We start from the raw sequence: 5,337 nt of genomic DNA, 5'->3' as shown, positions 1-5,337 counted from the left end.
GTCTCCATCCTGCAATGACCGGCTCCATGGCCATTGCTGAAGCCTTGATGCCATCATATGTTAGGTCAAACATGAATTCCATTTGTGACGTGAATGCCTGCAATATTGCGAGTGGATCAGTGCCATCCTTTATGGTTCTATTTTCGGCCTGTAGGCCACCCAGTGCCACCTCTGCTGTATAGGAGGAATAAGCAGCAGCCCTGAGGCCCAACAAATGGGATCTCCATATGCTTTTGTAAAGGCACCTTCCACGTTTTTGTCAGTGGGGTCCTTGATCGCCTCTTCTGGTGCCATGGAAGGCCTCCCTACCAGGCTGAGGAGGATTTCATCAACCTGTACGTTCTGTGGCATCTCTTTGTCTTCACCACTCAGGGGTAGAGTTTCGGCAGAAACCTGGGAACTGCAGTTTTGTAGGCTTTCATTCATGCAGAATGTACTCCCTAAGTTTCCTGAGGAAGGGAAGGCCAGTTTTTAAGGCACCCTTAAACTGTGGTGGAGGCACTCTTTTTGCCCCTAGACAGGTGGTCCAGAATCCAGTTGGCTAATTGTATCCACAGGTTAGCCACAGCTTCCTTATCCAGATACTTCAGCTTAAGGGTATCCTTGAAGGAGCATAATCCCTCGGATGATTATGATGAAGACTCTGAAGAGGAGGCAGAGGGGGAGCATTTGTGCTTTTCTTTCCCCTTAGACTCTCTTCCCTGATAGCTTTCCTGAATACCTCCATCAGGCAGTCCTCGGAAATTCAGTACAACGTCCTTCCATCGCGGGATGTTTTTTCGTGGTTTTTTTTGCCTCTAATTTTTTTTGAAAAAAACCCTTCACATTTTTGGGGGGGTTAGTAAATTATATATATGCGGTGTGGGTGTTTGGGAATAAATATAAATTAATGAAAATGGGGCGGTTGGGGTAACCCCCCAAAAATAATGTAAAAGAAATTCAATGGGTTTTTTCATTAAAAAAATTGTGGTAAAAAACTAAGCGAAAAAACATCCCGCGATGAAATGACATGGAACCGGAAATTCATCTGCGCTTTCGATTGCATGACCTGTCAGGCAAGCTGGATGAAGAAGAGGAGGACATGTGCTCCAGATGATGCTTCTTCTCTGAGCGTGTACCCATTCTAGACAGTGGTAGTTGGCCAGGAGAGGACAGGAACCAGTTCTACCACTCCTTAACATCTTAAATAATGCCTCATTGCAGGTCCTTTAGGAAACAAGAAGGGGGGCTCCAACCACATATCTAATGTTATATACTTTCTATTAGAGTCAAGTATTTCCTGTGTTGTATCATTTGCAAATAAATGCTTCAAAAGTAAGCTAAGTATCCAGTAGTAGGGTTATTCTACTCTGGAAGTAAATTCCATATACACATCTTGGGACACCAATTTTGTGCTCAATACAAACTGCTTTTATTCTGACTGGATTGTCACTTGTTGTAGTCATCTTTTAACAAATGAACAAAAAGTTTTTTCGCACAGTACTCAACCACAACACAGCGTATAAATCAAAGGTGTGTTAGTACGTTTTGTGAAGTGTTACATCATGTTCACAGTTTAGTAAAGAAAACAAGCCAAAAGAGAAAATCACAGTATTCACACATTTTGGTAGAGTAACCTACACAGTTTCTACAATTATTGTGTTGATCCAAAGTGACAATCTATCTATCAACCTTGTCTTTTGGAAAAAAATGAAGTAGAGTACAAAGAGTGGGCTAATCTAGAATGCCTGTATTGGCTGTAGAGTTAAATCTAGTTTAAATAGCCAATTCTAAGATGGGTTAAAGGATTCCCACAGAGTACCAAACCGCTGGTCTACGCCAGGGGGAGACTCCCCCTAAGATGTTATGTGGATGGTAATAGCAAGGTCTTATGCTTGAACCACAGGTTTTTCGGCTCCTTGGTGAAAAGCCTTCATCTGGGCCTCTGGGTTTGTTTCTCTGGAGAAAAACAAAGCAAAAAAGGGGAAAGAGAGAAAGAAATGAAGAGAGACTTATGAGTGGGTCTCTAATTGCTATACAATGTATTGTAAAAGCCCTATTATTGCATAACTAAAGAGTTATGCAGTAAGGGGATACTTAAAATAATTATTTGACCAGATTAAAGTAGAACTGGTTCAAAAGGTTCTGGAAATAAACAAACACTGACCTGTTAGTCCTAGGGCAGTAGCTGAAGTTATAGTTGCCCTTTTAGTATTGGTGCTCTTATGCAGGAAGTTGTTCGTTTCATATAGAGGGTTTTAGTGAGTCATCCTCCAATGTTGGAACCTCCAGCTGAAAAATACAGTGCTGGGTATCAGAGGGGGGGGGGGGTGAAAATTCCTCATTACATAGTAGTTAGTCCAAGATAGTATGGTATAGCAAGATTTACATACCTCCTGGGTATATGGAAGATTGGAGTTCCTGGGTAGGGGTGAGAGCAAAGTAGAATATCTTCCTCCAATGGCTTGTAATACAGCAGGGCCACTGCAAAATGCAGAATGCAGGTTTTCTTGGCTGTAAAAGCAAGTGTGAGTGTATATATTGAAGAGTTTGTATTACTAGCAATGATAGACATTTATCAAGACACCTGGGGCTAAGTGCAGGAAAGTTGCTATCAGGATATACATCAATGGTGGGTGTAGGCATACCTCTGAGTAAGTTGTAAAATGTATTGGCGAGGGCCTCCAAACGAAGGGAGATGTTGCTGCAGACGCATCCGTGACTTTCCAAAGAGGGCTGTACACTTGTGACCGTGTTGCGCATGTGCGAAGGAAGTACTGTGTTGCACGCGCACTCAGTAGGTCCTGGCTAGCGGTGTGCATGTGTTGCCAAGCAACCGATGCCACCGCCCGACCTGCATGAGCCATCCAGCAACCGTTGCCCAGCAACACCCACTGTCAATCCCAGAGGATACCTGTGCCAGGGCTGCAGGTGCCGGCATCCGGCAGGGCCACTGTCCTCTGCTTCGCAAGTGCAGCGGCCACTTGGAACTCCTTCGGATGCCCTGCTCATCCGGCACTCCATCTGCTCCAGGCAGGTGATGGGACAGGCAGAATATGCTCAACCAGGAGGTCTCAGCTTGGCAGGACGACCGGGAGCATGCCCAGGCCACCCTCCCACCCAGGGCTCTCAGGAATGTTGCTCTCCCGGGCACTGCAAGAGGAGGATTCTACTGCAAGAGAAAAACCGGTGTGTATTTGGTCGGAGTTCTATTATGGCTATGAGGGTTCTTGCGTAAGGTGGGGTTGCACCTCACAAGTACATAATAGGATGAGGAAGGGGGCATGGAGGTCATGCTGATGTCCTGGCACCTCTGAAACAGTGTTTTTTATTTGATCATGTACCATGCTGGGAAAGCCCTAATCCTGCTGATAGGCTCGATTCTAAGACTGATTTGCATGAATTGAGGACACAGGTGAGATGATGAAGTAGGTACACCAAATGTTGTGACTGTAGGCTTGTGTTTAATAGTGCAACACAGTAGATGCATCACAATTGGTTTGCATTTCACGCGGTCTCACTAAGATTTCTTTCTTCCACCTTCACAAGAATTGAAAGTCATCCATGGGCATTAAGACTAGGGCTGGGCAAAATTGTTAGATTCCGTTCCCCCAGCTGCGGATTCCATTTTGCTTGGCCCCAAACTGCAGTTCCGCAACCCCGTTTATCGAAAAGGGTGGCAGGCTATTTCTCCTACAGCTGCGCGAACTGAAAAGAGTCGTGCAGTTTCTCATGCTGCTGTGCGAAACTAAATGAGCCACCCGAAGTTTCTCTTGCCACTGCATGAACCTACTATGAAGCAAAAAGAGCGGCACAAAGATTCTCATGCTGCTGCTCGAACCGTGCAAGAATTGAAAAGAGCGGCACAAAGATTCTCATGCTGCTGCTCGAACCGTGCAAGAATTGAAAAGAGCGGCACAAAGTTTCTCATGCCGCTGCGTGAACCTACGATTAATCGAAACAAACACTGCACAAATGTTCTTGTGCCGCTGTGCAAACGTAGCAGGGATCGAAAAGCCCATGCAAAAGTTCTCATGCCACAGTGCAAAACTAGTATATGATCAAGGATAGGCGTCCCCACCTACGTAGACCCAGGGGAGTAACTAGATAAGCAACACAAGGAAACGGAGGGGTCACGTGAACCACGCCGCTAAACAAATCAAGCGGGGCAAATTGCTCTCAGTGTAGGAGCTCAATGAGGGGATAGGCCAGATCAAGGATAATATAAAATCAATCAATCTTTATTGTTCACATATCAAATTGCATTAAACATAGTGCTGAATCCATGGAAAAACAGCATAAAAACAAACAATCAATGTCAAATGTCTACAATTAAGGTGCATAGTTATCTAATGAGTCTCCTGTAATACAGGGTAGACGTAAAGTGCATAGTGCAGATGCACCTTAGAAATATGGTGCACCAAAGCACTCTCCAGTGTCAATAGAAAGGACAGCAAGTTCAAAATAACAATATGCAAAAAAAGGCCAAAAAATAAACCTGGAGGGGGCAAAACACAGCGGGGATATAAGCATACAATAGTGTCCCTTATGAGATTCTAATACAGTCCCCAATTCCAAATTATGTATAAAATAATCTGACATGTAAAATATGCAATGAAGTGAAAAAACAATGCATTGCTTGTCACCATTCCGACCTAAACAGTCCGTTTCCTTGTGTTGCTTATCCGGTGCGAAACCAGTACAGATCAGAAAAAAAGCCTGCTCAAAGTGCAAAGCGCAAAACTAGTACGGATCAGGGAAATCCATGCAAAGTTTCTCGTTTCACTGCACGAAACTAGCACAGATCGAAAAAAATAAAACATCGCGTTTCTCGTGTCACAGCCTAAACCTAGCACCAATCGAAACCCCACGCAAATGTTCTTGTGGAACTGCACAAAATGAGCACAGTTCAGATAAACCTGCATGACGTTTCTTGTGTAGCTGCAGGAATATAGCACGCATCGAAATAGTGATGTGGTCAAAAGTTTCTCGTCTCACTGCACGAAACCAGCATGGAAATGAAACACCACGCTCAGCGCGAAGCTGCACAAAACTGGACGACAAACGTAATGCAGATTGTGCAGAACGGACAGAAGTGGATTCCAGTGAAAATGCTGCACTTATCGTTTGTGTGCTAGCTATCACCTCCAAATCACTCATGTTTTTATTTTCACAGCCAGTGTCATGTCCGTCGGTTCAGAAGCCATACCTGACAAGTGGCTGACTTTTCCCAAGTTCGAACGGTCCGAACAGGCGCCTGAACTCAAAATTGTTGAAAGACATGTCATCTAAGATATATTTTTTTCATTCTCTTTGCCTAGAAGTATATTGCCTATCAAATTAAAACTTTATAATTTT

General features: G+C 44.1%; 1 long non-coding RNA gene across 1 annotated transcript; it reads right to left on the bottom strand.

The window, feature by feature from the left end:
* Positions 1-1,387: 1,387 nt before the first annotated feature.
* On the bottom strand, positions 1,388-2,728 carry LOC138569082 (uncharacterized). Its single transcript, XR_011303111.1, has 4 exons — positions 2,628-2,728; positions 2,373-2,493; positions 2,147-2,271; positions 1,388-1,938 (listed from the first exon to the last, which is right to left on the bottom strand). It is a non-coding gene; the product is annotated as an uncharacterized lncRNA (long non-coding RNA).
* Between the last annotated feature and the right edge of the window lie 2,609 nt (positions 2,729-5,337).

This window comes from Ambystoma mexicanum, chromosome 2q (genome assembly GCF_040938575.1).
Source record: "Ambystoma mexicanum isolate Mex_15411 chromosome 2q, UKY_AmexF1_1, whole genome shotgun sequence".
NCBI lineage: Eukaryota > Metazoa > Chordata > Amphibia > Caudata > Ambystomatidae > Ambystoma > Ambystoma mexicanum.
This window is presented reverse-complemented; position numbering and strand designations above follow the sequence as displayed.